The sequence below is a fragment of the Marmota marmota genome, unplaced genomic scaffold, assembly GCF_001458135.2.
Source record: "Marmota marmota marmota unplaced genomic scaffold, marMar, whole genome shotgun sequence".
In the NCBI taxonomy this organism is placed as follows: Eukaryota; Metazoa; Chordata; class Mammalia; order Rodentia; family Sciuridae; genus Marmota; species Marmota marmota.
Genome location: NW_025999853.1, coordinates 36,347,887 through 36,367,437, shown reverse-complemented (window position 1 = coordinate 36,367,437; position 19,551 = coordinate 36,347,887). Strand labels below are relative to the sequence as shown.

Sequence of the window (19,551 nt, the reverse complement as noted above, 5' to 3'; positions counted from 1 at the left end):
ATACAAGAGGAAGTGAGGGGAAAGGGAAAAATAATACAAGGGGGACAAATGAATGTCAGTAGAGGGGGCAGAGAGAGAAGAGGGGAGGGGAGGGGAGGGGAGGGGAGGGGGATAGTAGAGGATAGGAAAGGCAGCAGAACACAACAGACACTAGTATGGCAACATGTAAATCAATGGATGTGTAACTGATGTAATTCTGCAATCTGTATATGGGGTAAAAATGGGAGCTCATAACCCACTTGAATCAAAGTGTGAAATATGATATATCAAGAAATTTGTAATGTTTTGAACAACCAACAATAAAAAATTAAAAAAAAGAAACTATAGAACTCAATAATACAATCAATAACTTAGACTTCACTGACATATATAGAATATTCCATCCTTCAATGAGAGATATACTTTCTTCTCAGCAGCACATGGATCCTTCTCTAAAGTAGACCATATACTATGCCACAAAGCAACCCTTACTCAAAGCATTGTCTTAACATCAACAACACATGGCTTCCATGCATTGAGCAGTTTCTATATGTGTCATGCTAGTCTCAGTGTTTCTCATACAATGTTTTATCCTCCCAACAGCCCAAGGCAGAAGAAAACATTGACTATCACCATTTTATAGTCCAGAAAACTGAGGCATAGGGAGGTTATAACCCATCCACTTTACATAGCTACAGAATGGAATGCAAGCCCAGGGTCATCACATGTGAGAGGTAAATTCTCCATCTACACTGCCCCCTCCAAGTGGGTAACATAAACAGAAACCTAAGGAGAACACTTAAAAGCAAAAAGAGAAAGGATTTTTTCAAATGAGCTGATGGATGAGATTAAATTTCATTTGTTTGGCCTTGACACTGCTAGCATAAGTGCTCAATCCTCAGAAAGAGCTCAGCCTCTTTTTATTATTATTATTATTATTTTAATACACGGAATGACGAAAATCAACCCAAGTTGCATATAGTGAATTAGCCCAATTTCCATCTGGTAATTGTCCAAATCTCCGTAGCCTCATTTTATAACAAAAAAAAAATCTATTTCTAAATGAATTCAGAACTGACATATATATATATATATAAATAAATAACTAATATTTTCCATGGAATCGTGAAGCAAGGTTTTTGGCCTGACTGAGCTTGAATGTGTGGGGAACAGCAGGCTAACCGTTCCTCCAACTATTTTGCTCTGTGTGAGGGTCCCTATCAGAACTACTGTAAACTAAACCACACAAGCTAAACAGGACAGTAGGGTGGGACCCTTGAGCCACTAGTATTGAAAGAACACACACACTAGCAAACTATAATTTGAAGTGGAAACAGAGTTAATTGTTGCCATCTGTGACTGAGTGAAGTACCTGTAGTCATAGGCTTGGCGGCAGAACTGAGGGTGTGGGGAAGCACAGAAAAGTTAAAAAAGGTCAAAAGTAAAAAATATTCTTCACAGAAGGGCCATAAGCAGTGGTTCTGAACTAGCTGATAAGAGCAACCAGACAAGATAGAGTGGACCGCAGCACACCAAATGTAGCTTGGCCTATACCTTAATGGCTAATCAAAACACAGCAAAGGGCTAAAAAGATTGGGACTATACAAGACAAGTGTTTCTAGCAATGTGGGTCTGCTTGATGCCAAAGGGGTTTTCATTGTTCTTATAATTACTCACCAAAGTCCCTGTTCTTCCACTATCCCTTGTACATTCCTCTATCAGAGCCTTCATTGCATGGTAGTGTATTTGACTGCTAATCTGTCTTCTTCATGAGGGTGTGAATCTGTTGAGAGCAGTGACAAGACCCTTTTCCTATTTTTATCCCCAGGACATAACATGGCATTTGGCACACAATAGGTGCCTAATAGAATACTGACAAATGTAGGAATGTTATCTTGAAGGAAGATTCTAGGAAATGCAATAAACCTATTACTATGAAATATTTTTATTAGTGACTTAGATGAGGATATGGGAGGCTTAGTAAAATTTTAAAGTAGCACAAGATAGAAGGGTTAGCTAAGTACCTTGGATGACAGAAGCAGAATTTTATAATATCTCTATAACCTTGACTATTGGGCCAAAACTAACAAGACACATTACTGTGGAGATAAATGTAAAACCCTACACTTAGGTTCAAACACTCAGTTGCACAAATGCAAGCCAAATTTATCTTCATTTAGTAGTACTTTATGTGATAAAGCTTTAGGGATTTTGCTGACAGAAATTTTACTATGAGCCAAGTGCATGATCTGGCTTTGAGAAGAGCTAATGTGATCTTAAGGCTGCCTTAGATGAAGTGAGTTATTGATGATTTCCAGACTGCCTAATTAGAAAATGGTTAGAGGTGGCAGTCTAACACACAGAACAACAACACACTCAGCACCGTCATGCCACATCAGCACCCTGTGCTGTGTGCAGCACTAAGTACCACATTCTAATAGGGGCATTGACAACCAGAGCATCTGACCAACATGCCTGCCAATTGGAAAAAGCTCCAGAAACCAAATACCATGCTCCTATGCTGGTCAGCTGAAAAAACTCAGAATGTTTAGGCTAGAGAAGTAAAAGGCTTCCCTTGAATATTTAGATGACTGGATGGGGAAAATGTGCTCCATCCCTGCCTTGGACCATCCATGTCTAGGACCACCTGGCCAACCATTGTCATTTTTTTCATCAAATTGTCACTAATGTTTATTATATGGGCACAATAACCTTGTCCCTCCTAAGGGAAAACTTAAAGGACTCTGGCTTGGTACCTAGTTATTTCAGTGAAATTGTTGGTGATACTACACTGACTTAAGGGCCATTATCCATGTGATCAATGGCTCCACTACCCAATTCAGCACCTGAGTCCTTGTTTATTCTCTATGATTTGTTCATCTCCCTTACAAAATCATCATCTGCCTGTTCCCTGACCTGGATTCTTTAGCTTGATTCACGTACAGTAGGCTCCTGTCACTGTGCTGGGATAGATATTATCTTGACGACCTCCTCATTAGGTCACTATTGACACCAGAGACTGTGTTCCAGCTGCCAGGCTTGTGAACATACCTAATCTCCAAGTTCAGATCCTCCATCAACATCTTTCCTATTGTCTGCCTACACTGATGACTGAGACTCAGAAGACTAAATAGGTCATATGAAGATAAAGTAAGGTAAAGTTTTTTTTTTCATTCAGTTACAAGAAAAATATTTCTAACAATTCAAACTTTTTTAAAACTAAGATGAACTAGCTTGTAAGAAGTTCACCATTACCAGGAACTTCTCTGGAGTCTGGGAATCACTGTTAATGCAAAGCCACGAAAGGATTTCCACACTGTTAGAAAGTTGGTCTTGATTAATTCCAAGGCAGAGTTTTCTCAGCTCAAAATTCAACCCAGAAGTTTGTTTGAATGGGTAGAATTTCCACAATTCATCTATGAAGCTTACTAAAAGGTCATCATCTGACTTTAAAACAAGGCAAACTTAGTAAATTGAAGCTTATTAAAAAGTGTAGAATTTTCAGAATTCAGAAAGTCCAGGTTAGAGTCCAAGCATTTCTGACAAAGCTAGCCTCCTTGGCTTCCACTCTGAGTGATTCCAGTGCATGTGAATGTAAATCTCACCTTTGTGGCTCAGTAGTAGTGCACTTGCCTGGCATGTGTGGTGCACTGGGTTCAATTCTCATCACCACATATAAAGGAGGAAAAACATTCATTCAAAAAACAATTCTCCAGGAGATGTATTTTTGAATTAGCTAGACTTAACCATGCCACACTACATATATCTTTCATGTTGCATATGATTATCAAATACCATAGTATAAGCCAGTTTTTAAAAAAACATCCTTCGAAGAAAGGCAATCAACATTTACTGAAAACACTCTCTGCATTGTGGGCATTGTGTATTTTCCTTAAATACATTTAAGGAAAAACAGTTCTGTATGGTTTATCCCATAATTATTAAGGATCAGGTTCAAGAACCAATTTGACAAGGTTCAAATCCAGGTTTCTCCACATTCTAAACCTCTGTGCATCTCAATTTCCCTTTCTGCTAAATGGAGTTCATATTAGTAACAACCTCATAAGGAATAAAACAGTTAATTTACATAAATTGTTTAGGACAGTGCCTGGCAGATTGTAAGTATTCAATATTACGTTTCTATATGAGCAATATTGATTACAGTTCTCCAGTTTACACTTAAAGAATAGAAGTTCAAAGAAATGATGTCAGTTTGCCTCAGGTCCCTTAGCTAGTGCTGATTCCAGTCTGTTTTCAAAGGTAATACATTTATTGCTCCTCCCAACTCCGAAATTCTATGATCCAACCAGCCAAAGAGATCACTATTGGTAAGACTGAATGGAAATTGATTCTAAAGATGGCCACATACATAAGAAAACAGACAGATACCTCAAATCCCACCATGGGTGATTTTATAAATGAGAACACCAAGGCTCAGAGAATGATGTGTTGTTAACAAGGGTCCATATGAATAAAGTGGCAGAATCAAAATGTGAACTTGTGTTTCTTCTGCCAACGAATCAAGGCTCTTGTCACCTACTCTATGCTATCTACCCTGTGACTATGATCTGAAGTGAGCCCATGTCCTCTTGGAAAATTCTCCTCACACTAGTAGACACAAATGTTTTAGAAACAAAAGTGCAAACCAAAGTGGAATGCAGGGTGAAACTTGTTCTATGTAAAGACACTACTACCCACAAAGATGGAAACAGCATTTTTCCTGATAAATATTTGTTTGCTGTCACTAGCTATAGCCTAAGAAGAATACTAACAACTGACATCTCAGGTATAACCAAAGGACAGCCCCACAAGGGGAAATGTGACTTAAAAACAAGGCAAACTTAGTAAATTTTTTTTGCTTCCTTCCATCTTCCGTGCAACTCCCCTTCTCCCTCTTTTTCCCTCCCACCTCTCTTCCCTATTTAGTGGTAGTCTTCTTCTCATGCTCTTCCTCCCTACTCCATTTTGAGTCACTCCTCTTATATCAGAGAAGACATTCGGCATTTGTTTTTTAGGGATTGGCTAACTTCACTTAGCATAATCTGCTCTAATGCCATCCATTTGCCTGCAAATGCCATGATTTTATTATTTTTTAGTGCTGAGTAATATTCCATCGTGTATAAATGCCACATTTTTTTAATCCATTCATCTATTGAAGGGCATCTAGGTTGGTTCCACATTAGTAAATTGGCATGGAAAGTACTGGCTTTGGAAAGAGGCAACCTTGTTTTTGTGGGCTGTCTCTGCCATTTAGTAGCAGTTTACTTGACATTTCTGAAATTTATTTATTTTTATATATAAAAACTGGGGTGATGATTTCTACCTTAAAGAATGTGAGGATTAAAATGATGATAAAGCCCATACCCCAGTGCTTGTCACATAAAGAGCTCTATGTTGATGACTGATAATCTGAACCTCTGACTGTCATAACAGAAAAACACAGTGTTCATCTCAAGAGAACAGGGAACACATGTGACCATGTGCACAGAGAAAAGGAAGCTCAGGATGCCTGGTGTAGAGGGTAGAGAGAAAAGTCCACAGTCTGCATGCATTGCACCAAAGCTTGTGAGAGAACTCTTCTTAGGAAAGAATTTGTATGACTTAAAAATCACTATAATTCTCTGCCCGTTGAGGCATTTGTTTGTAAAAATCCATAGTAATACTGTCTTGATGACATGCAGTCCCTTCATATAGTCTCCTCCAGGACAAAGACCTTAAGTTAGTCAGCTTTTCATCACTGTAATCTAAGTACCTGACAAGAATGACTTATAGGAGGAAAATTTTATTGGGGCTCATGTTTTCATAGGTTCAGTCCATAGTTGGCCGATTCCATTGCTCTGGACTCAAGGTGAGGCAGAGCATGTGTAGAAAGGTGTGGTTAAAGGAAGCTGCTCTGCTAATGGCAGCCCATAAGCTAAGAAAGAGGGAGAGACTGAGAAGCACCACAGACAAAATATAAACTCCAAAGGCACCCCCTAGTGACCACACTACCTGCCTACAGTTGCCAGCCAACACAGTAGTTCCTTAAATGATTAATTCATCAAATAGATTAATCCACTGATTAGTTTATAGCTCTCATAATCTTATCATTTTACCTCTGAACATTCCTCCATTGTCTCACATATGAGCTTTTGGATATGACACACCTCATATCCAAACCATAACAGACCTTGTCTTACACATCTGTTCTTAATGCTGGTCCAGTGTCAGTACTAAAGAAATTTAGAAATGAATACAAAAATAAAAGGATGATTAAAATTAATTAATGTCATGCAGCATGCCACACAATGTACCAAAAAATAATAATATAGACAAGTCCTTATAACAAATACACTCAGATATTTTCTGATCCAAGAGTCTGCAAATTTTTTCTATAAGGCCAGATAATAAATACTTTAGGTTTTGAGGTCATGGTATATATATGAATATATACTCAATTTTGTCACTGTAGTAAGGAAGCAGCCACAAAAATACAAAAAGTGAATGGATGTGTCTGTGATTTATGAAATTCATTTTTGAAAATTCAAATTTGAATTTCATATCATTTTCATGTGTCGTAGAATACTCAACCTTTTTAATTTTTTGGGAGGAGGAGCAGGGGATTGATCCCAGGGGAACTTTACCACTGAGCTACATATCCAGTTCCTTTTTTTTTTTTTTTTTTTTTTTTTTTTGAGACATGGTCTCACTCATTTGCTGAGATTGACCTTGAACTTATGATCTGCCTACCTCAGCCTCCTGGGTCACAGGCATGTGCCACCACACTCAGGTTCAATGAAAATTTTCATACAAAGTTGTCTTCAGTTGTTTCTGTAAGCAATGAATCTAAAGTCATTTCTCCAAAGTTCCCAAATGTATTTTTTACATAGGACTAATTTCAAAATACATACAAATGGTAACTAATTTCTAGTTTTAAACCTCCTAGGCTGCATCATGATATAAGTATAAATGTCTTTATTGCCAATTAGATTAGAAAAAAGGCACCCTGTTAATATATTTATTCCAAAAGACTTAAGCATCTCTTGCTCAAATGATATTTTTTTAGAAAATTAATGACTTGTCTATGAATATAAGAATAGTCTATGCATATATCTTAATAAATGTAAGATCATTAAGTATACATCAGGATCTTCCTGAGACAAAATATCTTTGTTACATATTTTTGTTCATTTTAAACTCATGTACAGAATCTAAATGAATTAAACATGTATGTTTACAGAGTTCAGATAAGCATCCACATTGTTATTTATATTGCATTTATGTTATCTCTGGCTCTGTCTCCTAAAAAATGTAAATACAGGGAAAAAAACAGGCATAGGATATCTGTGAGATTCCAATCTCTGCTAATCTAGTCAGTTTATGCATTGTCTATTGAAACCAAACTGAAAAATCAAAACTAGGAATATGAGACAATCTTTAAGTATTTTAAAAATCAAACAAGTACAGTCTTATTACATGGGTTCATTCTGATTTTAAAATAGCATTTATGGTTTTCTGGAAAGAAAGGCATAAACTTACAAAGGCTAATCTTAGTACCTAGAATGTAGAAAAAGTAAGGGGAGAAGTCCATTTAAAATGATTGCTTGGGACCCATTTCAACATCACCACTGAATCACCTGAACTTTGGCAAGTTAGAATTTTCTGAGTCACAGTTTCCTCTTAGCTAACTTCTCGTAAAAACTTCTTTTGGTCATGTGCTGTGATTCAGAGAATACTTTATTGCCACATCTTTACAAGGGTAGTAATGTTGGATAAAAATCACAGGGGGAATAAAAAGGTTCACTGGTCAGAGGTTATGCTTTTGACCCAAGAATCAGAACTGATACCTCCAGATCGATCATCAGGGGTCCATCTCCGTGGGTCTTGTTACCTGATGCTTGCCCATTTTAAAGTACTAATTCAAGTTGACTATGAATCTATAAATATAAGATACAACAACTAGCACCCAATAACCTTGGTTTTCTAGTGATATAATAATTTAGAACTGTGGTTACTCCAGAAGTGCTAGAATGTTTATTCTTCCCTCTTTGGTGCCTATAACACTATTTGAGTTTGTAGAATTTATTCTTTCACCTAGAGTTTCTGCCTTTCTGAGAAGTCTGATATCATAATAGTTTTATATAATCAAGTTGCCTTATGAATAAATATCCATTTTAACTTTTCCTATTATAATTATTTGAATTAATATGTACCCGTTGTGAAAAGCTAGACAATAAAAAGGGAGAAAAAAAAGACCAGTAATCTCTGTTCCTAACCAATCTCATTATGAGAGCTTATTAAGGTTATCTGATATCTATCCTGCTATATCTATCTCTTTACTCACCAAGGTGTGTGTGTGTGCGTGTGTGTATCCATTTATTAATTTCTGTTTACTTTGTTTTTGACAAAATTCAGATTATTATTTTTACATTATTCTGTAACTTATTTTATCCACTTAAAAATGTATCTTGGACATACCTGGGTATGAATGTAGATAGACATGCATCACCTAGTGACAGGGATATGCTCCGAAATATATGCCATTAATGATTTCATCACTGTGTGAAAATATAGGTTATATTACACAAAGTCAGTTGGTGCAGGTCAATCCCTCAGTGTCACCTCTTGATGCAATCAAGAGAGTAAATAAGAGCTGTATGCAGCTGTTACTGGTGCAACATGGCATACAATAAATTTTTTGTAAAGTGTATGCTCAAATATGATTTATAGTAAGTACATAAGCCAATAGCATGTTGTTTTCCTTATCAAGCCTCATGCACTATCATAATAATATGTACTATACTCCTATGTTACTTGCAGTGCAGTAGATTTGTTTGCATCAGCATCATCCCAAACATGTGAATAATGCATTGCACTGTAATGTTATGACATTACAAAATGATAGAAATGCTTCTGCTTCATTATAATCTTATGGGACCACTGTTTTGTGTGCAGTCCATCACTGATGAAAACATCATTATGTGGTGCTTGACTTGATGCAAAAATTTTATTCTGTTTTATGGCTGTATGATATTTCACAAAGTAAATATATTAAAATATTTTCTAACTTGATGGACATTCAGATTTTTTCATGTACTCCATTACAAACACCCATATTCATGTTTCTTTATGCATACATGCAAATATTTCTCTAGGACAGAGTTTCAAAATAAGAATTTACTGTCAAGCTAATATAACCTTACCAGCAAAACAATAATGATAGTATAAAATTTATAGACCTAGATCTATATAGGCAAATCAAATTTAGCAGTGTATTAAAGAATGAAACAAAGTAATTTTAATTTCAGGAATGCAAGAATGGTTCAATTTTTAAAAGGCAGCAACATGACTCATCTTGCTATCAAATGAAAGAAGAAAAAAACAATATAATTCTGTCAATGGAGTCTTTCAACATCATGTGATAAAGTGTAACTGCATTCTTAACCAAAATGCTAAGAAAAATAGGAATGGAAACAATTATCACAACACAATAAAGATGATTTATTATAAGGCTCAATAGCATGCCTCATAGTAAACAAATACTAGAGCTATTCCTATTAAATGTAAAATAAGACAAAGATACTCAGTCATCTTCATTATTAAATTATATTTTGAATGTTATCTATAAAGCTATAAGGTAAAAAAATAGAGTGGCATAAATATTAAAAGAGGCAAACATCTTTATTTTCTTATAGTCCAAGTGATTCTATTAAAAATATTATAATTGGAAGAATGCTAGATATGTTTTTGTAAAAAAAATCAATTTCTTTTCTTTAGATTAATAGTCAGAATGGAATGAAAAGTATTTAAAAGAAAGTTTCAGGATATTTGTGGACAAAAGTATAAAAATACTATTGACGATTCTAACTATATTAAAAGGCATGCAGCGGGTTGAGGCTGTAGCTCAGTGGTAAAGTGCTTGCCTAGCATGTGTGAGGCACTGGGTTCAATCCTCAGCACCACATAAAAATAAATAAAGACACTGTGTGTTTGTCTACAACTAAATAAATATTTTTTTTAAAAAAAGTATTCCCTTTTCCCAAATTGAGTTTATGCTATATTATAAAAATATCTGTCATTCAAAAATAAAGTTTATATATATATACACACACATATATATATTCAATCATAATTTCCCCATGTGTTTTTTTAAATAGGAAAAAATTTTAAAGTTCTTCTGCAAGAATAAATGTTGCAGAATTGCCAACAATTTTTAGAATAATACTAGTGATTAGGATACAGCATAACCAAATATCAAAACTTGCTTTAAAGCTGCTACAATCAAACATGCAGAGTTTTGTTAAAAAAAATAGATGAGTGGATTAGTAGCACCAAACAGAGGGTCCTTGCTTACAGTGGAGCATAATCTATTATGAAGATTAGAACGATTACTTAGAGAGGCTACCTTTGCTAAAAGCAGTGACTCTACTTAGACCTTCAGATGCCTGGTGGGTAACCAATGCAGAATAAAGCTTGGCTTTTCTGCCTTATTTTGTATCTGTCTCCATTATTGCCTTAGACTTTATCAAACTGTTCTGCTCTGTATATAGGCATGCTAATCATTTAAGGAATATTCATCTAAAAACTGGTAATACAGCTCTAAATTTACCAAACCTATCTTGCTCCCCTTAAGATGGAGGTAAGGTTTGCAGGGCCATTTACAGCATCCTGTATCAGACTCCTGGAATGGTGCCTGGAAGTCTCCAGTCGTTGCCCCACACCTTCCAGGGACAGCAGAGCCATCCTGGCACGTCACCCCATGATGAGACTACCCCCCTAAGCAGGAGCCATCATCTCATGGGAACCAGATTGCCCCCTTCCAGGATCATCAGTCTGGTATCTAAATTTCCTGAGCATCAAATGGAGATTGTTCCCTCCAGTGAGTCACCTCGCAGAACCAGAACTAAGATAATTATCAACCAGATCAGAGTTTTGACCACAACTGCTTAATTATATAGTTAATTAAAGCTCATGTCAGCAACCTAAAGATGGAGCTGAGGTAATTGATGTGGCCCTATTAGTAGGGCCAATATGGCCCTATTAATTAAAGTTTCTTTCCTGATTTTCACTATTACTTTTTCTGTTTGGTTTTTGGTTGGACGTGGCTTGTTGAAACCCCTAGAAGTCAGGCATCTGGCACAGCAATATAGTAACAAGGTGACATTTCCATTCAGTATGTTAATACAGGCATGGTTTTCTAATTCCACTTGCTAAGTACCTATAGAACCGATACCTATCTGATGGTGAATCTTCCTACACCATGAAAATGCCTGTTGTTATTTCTTTACTACAAATTAGCCCTAAAGTTTGTTTTCTAAACTGAAAAGGAGGAACTCAAAATTGAAGGGGATGGAATTAATCTTTAAATATATTAAATCTTTCTTAAGTTGATAAAATTCATCTCTTTCATAAAAAGCATTTGCCTTCTAAAGCTATTTACTGAATAAATTAATTTTTAATGCTTTTGCCCTGATCCTGCAGCAAAATAAGATGGGTAATTCCTTAAAACAGAAAGTCACAGCCTGAATCCCATGTCTTCCATCAGTTCTGTCTCTAATTGAGAAGCTTTCACAAGCTAGAAGTTCTGGTCCACGAAAGGAGTCTCGGGTGTAGCTTGCCATCATTCTTTCCTTTAATTTCCTCCTTTCCTTCCTTTTTGAAGCATTGAAAGAACAGATTTAATTCCTCCTCCTACAAAACTCAACCACAGAAAACACTTTGGATGGGGGGAGGTGCTGAGGATTTGGCTTGTTTATTAACATATTTTTATCACTTTTAAATGGATATAGCTCCATTTGTGAGAATAATGCAAGCCAGAAATTGCCATCATACCATGTGGACAAACTGTTTACATAACAGTGTTATTTCAGGAACCAGATCATAGGGGGTTTTATTTGCTGTGGGGGTGTTGTGGCGAGGGGGGGGGTGTCTTTGTTTTTCTTTTCTTTCTTTCTTTTTTTTTTTTGGTGCCAGGGATTGAACCCCGGGGGTGCTTAACCGCTGAGCCACATCCCCAGCAGCCCCCGGCCTTTTCATTTTAGTTTTGAGACAGGATCTCACTGAGTTGCTTACAATCTCACTGAAATGCTGAGAATGGCTTCAAATCTGCAATCCTCCTGCCTCAACCTCCTGAGCCACTGGAAAGAGCATAGTATTTTTGACAATCCACTGTTCTTTACTATGTGGCTCTAGGAAATTCCTCCAGTTCTATCCATTTCAGTTTCTCCATCTGTAAAAAGGAAATCATAATTTCTCTATGAAGAGTGCAGTTGTTAAGACTAAATAGGCTCAAACACAATGAAGTATGCAAAAGTACTCTGTAAAGTTTTCAGACGTTGTTTAAAACACAAACACTCTTTTCCAGCATATATGTGGCAAAATTAAGCATAGAGTTATATGTATACAGAGGAGGAGATTAAAATAAAAAGTTTAAACAAGACTAACAAAATGCATACACATTAGCTTCTCTCCTCAGAAGCCTAGAAAATAAGTTATACAACCACTCATTTTGCTAACACTACTGTGAGGAAGAATTTCTGCCAGGAATTTACGAACTCAAGGACAGTTTGCATTAGATCAATTTGTTACTCCAGACAGATAAGCACTATGCATTTTAGGAAATACATACTGTGCATATATATTTCTGATTGCTGGGTTTCAGATTCAGACATTTTAATTCATTTTAAACAACCTTCCCACCAATAATAACTTTTTTCTTCTTTATGTTATGCTATATCTCAAATTCATTGTACCAAATACACCTTTATCAAATTCTTCCTGTAAGGTTCCGTAATGTCTATCTCAAGCTTCCACTGCATGTTTTTGTAGTTAAGTCTGTGTCTACATCAGCACTTCTATTATGCATTTGTTTTTTAGGAGTTTAAAGCTCATCCATAAAAATTAACTAAGGCTGAAACTTGGCAGACAGCTTAGAAGCATATTTTGTTTTTACCAGCCTTCAAGAAAATACATATGGCTATTTCTAAATTCCTGCATATCAGGCCTAAATAAGAGAAATCCTGGCCAACATGAGATAGGTATTTAGGTTAATTCAGTTCAAACACAGAGGGTTTTTGTTTTGTTGTTTTTTAATGCAATTGTTCCACAACTGGCTCTCATCTCTCCTCTAAGTTCCTCAGTCCCCTTTTGAGTGGATGCCTGGTCATCCTGATGGTTGGCCTGGCTCACACCTGCAGCCCAACACTTCTGGCCATGAGATGCATAGCTAATGTTTCTTGCTGCCACAGGACTGTGAAGTTCCCTGGGAATCGCCAACTGAATCATCACACTGGAGATTTCTTAGGCTCAGTCCTGCTCCTCCTCTGTCCCACCCAAAGTCATGCCCTTTTGGATATTGTGGTCACATCCATAAGTACCAGAAGGCAGCACATGAAAAAATTAACTGCTCACCTCTCTAGACAGAGCTCTCTCTACTCTGACAAATCAGGCCACTGCTTCAAATTGTTGGAAAAGAATTCTCCATAGGTGTCTCAAGTTTTTGCACATCTTGGAAATGAAGCACTGAATGTTCTTTGTTTCAGACTACCTCTTCTAGGTGTATGAATGGTGAACAGCCTTGGAGACAGAGGGAGTATCTCCCTCTGGGGGAAAAAGCAGGCATGCTCATTGTCCAGCATAATAACTATCATATCTCCCTTCAAGACAAAGGTCAGGCATGCTTACTGCCCACTGTGAAGCAATTAAGCTCCTAAACTTGAGTTGCTGCTCTCTTGCATATGCACATGCCATCTGGTCCTCTTCACATTTACTCTGTAGGAATTAGGATTGGAGGAACCTGCACATACAGGCTGGCTCTCCAGCAACTGCCACAGCTGTGACTAATAAACTCGCCTTCATTTCTGATATAGAAGGCTCATCTCTTATAACAGCATTCGTGAAACTGTTGCAGGCATTGCAAGCAGGAAAAAGCCCAGATCATTCAACCGTTCTTGCCATGCACGCACAGGCTGTCTCTTCTACCGAATAAAAGCTCCCTGGAAGTGAGACCATGTCTTCTCATCTTCTTACTTTATTTATCATTTTACTTATCACACGTAACCTCAGCATTTAGATCAATACCTACTATGTGAAAATAAAATATGTCTTAGTAAATCTGGGATAGACATATAAATTCAAAAGAGGTGAGGGCAATCCCTGGGGGCTCTTTGAGGATAAAGGCTTTAATGAAGAAAGTGAGATTGGAGTTGAACTCTGATTCTTCCCCTGCATTCTGTCTCCCCTCTATTCAGCTGTGAGAAATTGAAAATATCATTCAGAGACAAAACGAGTAGAAATATGCTGAATATCGTCACTCCTTACTTTCAGTGGATGAGACAGAATATCGCTTCAGAGATTCTGTATCCTCTAAATTGAAACAAGTGCCGGATTCTTAAATATTTCCTCTCTCCCTTCCTCCCATACCGAAATCGTAGCAGTAGTTAAGTGAATGGGCTGATCATTTACACATCACCTTAAAAACTCATCTGTCAAGGGACAATCAGGTTTTATTATTTAAAATACATAAAATTATACATTTTTTTTCTTGCCTCCAAATTTAGGGAAGATTCCTCCTCACTGGTTGTTTGGTCTGAATTCATGACAATGTGTAATTTGGTACACTGCTTTCAGGGGAAGATTTAACATTCCTATTCAGAATTTAGGAGTTTTGAGGCTAATCTGGAGAGCTCTTAAGAGGAAAGGGACCAGTATGGTGTTTTCAAGAGCAGGGGTCCAAGTTGGTCAGAGGCATGAGAGGATGGGCCATTTGACGGCGGCCAAAAAAAAGAGAGGGCCCTGCTTGGCCTTGAGTAGGGATTCCTTGGTGTGGGGAAGCAAAAAGGCCCATGTGGGAACTCTCTATTTCAAATTTCAAACATTGTTGAATTCATATTGTTATTGGATCAAGAAGTTCCTCTGGATTAATGATGTAGAAAGAGCGGAACTTGTCAACATTTCTCAAGCCTTCCATTCTTGCCATTGTTTTTAAAGTCTCAGATGGAAACCCTTAAACACAGCTCCCTTCAAACTTACAACAAAGATGACAGTAATACACACAAATGGCTGGGGAGCCCACGCTGGTGCGATGGAAACAAAATGTTTTTAAAAATAGGACCCCATCCCAGTCAACAGTTGGACTTACCAAGTCAGTCTCATGTTGAAATCCTTCACAGATTCAAACTTCAGAAGAGCAAAAATACCTTCTGAATTAATTCTAAGTTAAAACAGAAAAATTTTTGACATGAATTTAGCGTTCATGACAGAAAAGGATTAATAGTGCTTGGCCAGAGGAAAGCTCAAGCCCAGGCAGGTGGCAGGCAGGATTCCACCAGACAATGCCAGCACACCTCAGCTGGGCCTGTTTACCCAACCCTGGCCTCCTCTGTGGCAGACACTGCCAGTTGGAGCCATCAAAGCTAAATGGTGTGGTGGTTTTCTAATGAGACTAAGTAGGAACAAGAATGAATGGAGTAAATTTTTCTTCTTGTGGCCAAAGCAAGCCTTAAGTTATGAACTCAGACCTCCAGAGGCGAGAGGTTTTATGTACTTACCAGCTGTGGCTTTGCTGCCCTTCGCACGAAGGCTCATGTTGTGGCCACGCACGAAGTGATTTTAAAAGTGATGCCAGGAGTTCCCTTGAAAATGGTTTTTCATTCTGGCTGGTGGAGCAATCTCTGGGTGTGAAGTCACGTCTGAGGTTTACAAGGTATTGCTGACATCAATGAAATGCAGTATTTGTTTTGTTTCTTTGGGTCTCTGGTAGGCATATCAGCACTCATTAAATGCTTCCTAAAATTATCATTTGGAAATCATGTGTGTTTCGTTCATAAAGGCTCATGTACATCTTTGGGAGCATCATTTTAGAAAGCCACTATAAAAAAGGTAAGCACATGCAATCGTTGCATCAAAGTGTTTCAATTAAATTAATATGTAAGATTCTTTCCCTCTATAAAAACACAGCTTGTATTCCAAATGACTGCTTTGGGGGTTTCCAAATACTTCTAGGTGACTCCACACCTCTCTCAAGCTGAGGAAAGGTTTACAGGCCTGTGACAGTTTTCCTAAAGATAATGTTTAAAACATAAAGGGCAAACCACTTAAGAATTCCCCAGATTCACCAATTAATTTGTCAGTTAAACACTTGAATGAACTTACCTACACTCCCATGGCTGCTATGAACCTCAAATACTGTCTTCTCAGGGTGCATGCAGGTGTCAAGAATTTACCAGACCAATTATTTGAACAAGGCTACAGGGTAGTCTAATGAATTATTTAACTGGGGCCAAACTTTGGTAAAAGTACATTTGTCATTATAATCCTGGGATCCCTGAGACAACACATCAGTGGCGGTAGATGTAATTCCTTATTGCCAAGATTTCTTCCCAGCCCCATCCCAACCTCAGGAAGCAGATAGAGAGCAGGATTAGGATAAACTGGGATGTAAGAAGAAAGGTGGAGATACAGAAAGGCGATTGTTTAACAGCAATACCAGTTAAAACACCGGCATTGGCTGCCTCTCCCAACCTCTTATGTGCAGCAGGGACATATGCACCCAAGTTAAAGGCGAGAGGTTTGACTGTCTGTCCCCTCCACAACTCATGTTGAAATTTCATTTCCATTTTAACTGTCTTATGGATAGACTTTTAAGGGGTGACTCAGTCATGAGGTCTCTGCCTTAATGGGTGGGATAGCTGCTGTTACAAAAGGGCAAGTTCAGCCACATTTTCCTTTCATTGTTTTGGAAAGTCTTGTGAGAATAGGGGTGAAAGATTATGCCTTCCTTCCTGAAGGCTGCAAGTGAAGTCCAACAGTCAACAAGCTGTCCACAATACACAGAGTTCCACCAACTCTCTCACTCAAGATACAGGCTGGTAAAGTCAGGTAAACCAAATCACTTACCTATATAAATCAAGCTAATTCTTCAATCAAAAATATCAATAGAAAACCCAAGATCATCAGACATTTGAGGGACGTCATCAATACTAAAGAGAAGGACTAAGATGATCAAATAGAACTGATCCTAGAGGAAACAAAAATTATTCACTCCACACATGTCAAGACGGCAGGCTATTATCAAAAAGACAAAGGAAATTTGTTTCCCTAGTAGCTGGCGTAAGTAGCAAGACTGGCAAAGATATTGGTAATAAAAATGCAAAAATGAAGCAATATTTTTTAAAATATAAAATTAGAGCATTCTGTAGTTATTAGAGTAATCAACATTTTTAAAAAAGATATATTGGCAAGAACATGGAGGAAAGGCAACACTTGTACTTTGTTGGTGGGAATGTAAATTGGTACAGAAATTATGGGAAACAGTATAGAAGTTACTGAAAGAGTTAAAAATAGAACTTCTGTATGACTTATCAATTTCACTTTTGGGTATCACATCCAAAGGAACTGAAATCAGGATCTCAAGAAGATATCTGCACTTCCATGTTCACAGTAGCATTATTCACAATAGCCAAGATATAGAAACAATCTCAATGTCCATAGACAGATGTAAGAGTAAAAAAATTCTGGAATATATGTACAGGGGGATATTATTCTGCCTTTAAAAAGAAGGCAATCTTGCTACTTGCAACAACATGAGTGGTTCTGGATCTCAGCTCATTATGTTAATTGAAATAAGCCAAAGAAAGATAAATATTCCATAATTTCATGTACATATGAATTTTAGTCAGAGGCATAGAAGCAGAAAGTATAATTTTGTTTACAAAGGATTTTGGGAGAGCGGAAATGTGGACATGATGGTTAAAAGTCACAAAGTTTCAATTATGCAAGATTATTTCCAGAAATATACCATACAACACAGTGCCTATACCCAATGACGCCATGTTGTATATTTAAAAATTGTCAAGAGGATAGTTCTTATTGATTGTGTTTTTGTCAAAAAGAAAGACAAAACCAATAATAAAATAAAATGGGTGAAAGGAAACTCGGGGGGATAGATAAGTTTAAGGCTTGATGGTGATGGTGCCCAAGAATGTACTTCCCAAACTCACCAAGAAGTATACATTATGCACATACAGCAGTATACATTATGTAAGTATTAAGTATACATTATGCACACACCTCAAAAAGTGGATTAAAATTTTTGAGACTAATAAGCAAAAAATAAACTAAAAAGGTCCTGCCTGTGGTCACAAAATCTTCTCTGAGGAGTTAAATGAGAGTGAGGAGGAGAAAAACGTTTAATTTCCCATGTCATACATTTATATTATTTTAACTATTACCATGTGCACATTTTACTTTTATAATAGCAATCTTTAAATGCATGCACAAACAATAGACCGTGTTATTTATATAAGAAAATCACAAAAATAACAATTATATGCCAATGAAGAACAAAAGAGCTGGAAATTTCAGGAAGAGGAAGCTATTTTTTCAATAAAGACTGTTGTACATTGAGATCAACCAAGAGGCTATACCTGTGGAAAGACTTTAAATAAACAATCTCTTAGTATGCTTTAAATATCTAAACAATGAAAAGGACTTGGCTAGACCATTTTGTGAATTCACTAGAAACCCCAGAATACAGAGCTCTCTGAGTACTAACCATGTCCTCATGTTCAATAAAATCTATATAATATCTCTTTCTTAATTCTTTATAGAATATTGATGAATGCCACAAAAAGATGCAGCTAAGAATGTTGTATTTGTATTGCCAGTTTTCTTTCATGAGATTTTACTGTCTTACAAACATCACCCCAGTCAAATTTCTTATTCAAAAACTACTCACCCAGAGCCAGAATATATTCTGTCGTGATCCTCTCTCCCCCTTTTCTCTTTCTCTATCTCCCTATTTCTCTCCTACCTCCGCCCTTCTCCCTAAGTATAATACTTTTAAAATCTGTAAAAATACAAATCTTGATTCTTTTGAAAATGTCAAAGTTTCCTAAGTAGAATCTATTATACTGTTTATTGCCAAAAGTAAGTGAAGCCAATTAAATTGCAATTCTACTTTAGGCTTTAAGATGCCAGAAACCATAGCCAAGATTATATTTTAGCAATCTAAATTAATTTAACTTTAAATGACTGTTCCAAAAGAAAGTAAAGAGGACAATATTGGTGACTTTACTGTGTTATCTTTGTAATCCACATCAGGTTGCAATTATTTGATTTTTTTATGTCATTAACAAGGATTGTTTGTGCCATGATTAATGTTTATACTTATTTGTCCTGCTTTTTTTAAAAAAACCATAGACAAAAAAACAAGAGTGACAACAGGAATACTAAGAAATTACATAACCAAAGACTTTTGAGTCATGAGACATGTATACTATATTTCCAAAGATATAAAGGAGTTACATGGAAAGTTTATTCTCCAGCTAATACTTGGTAGGAAGATACCATAGGACTGGACATGACTATCCAACACTTGGAACAATAAAAACAAGAGCAGTAAGAAGAATAGATAACTTACCGAAAGACTTCTATGTTCTGGATGCTATGCTAAACACTTTAAATTCATCTCATCAGCCATCACAACCACCCCACATTAGATAAGAGATAGCACTATATAAATATAAACTATTATTTATATTTATTATATATTTATTTATATAAATAAATTGAGACTTAGAGAACTTACTCAAG

The 19,551-nt window shown here is 36.7% G+C and overlaps 1 long non-coding RNA gene across 1 annotated transcript in view; it reads right to left on the bottom strand.

The window, feature by feature from the left end:
• LOC125617410 overlaps positions 1–18,816 on the bottom strand; it is a 92,448-nt gene extending 73,632 nt beyond the window's left edge. Inside the window, exon 1 of the long non-coding RNA XR_007348390.1 lies at positions 18,695–18,816. This is a non-coding gene — a long non-coding RNA (uncharacterized LOC125617410). The remainder of the gene's footprint in view (positions 1–18,694) is intronic.
• Between the last annotated feature and the right edge of the window lie 735 nt (positions 18,817–19,551).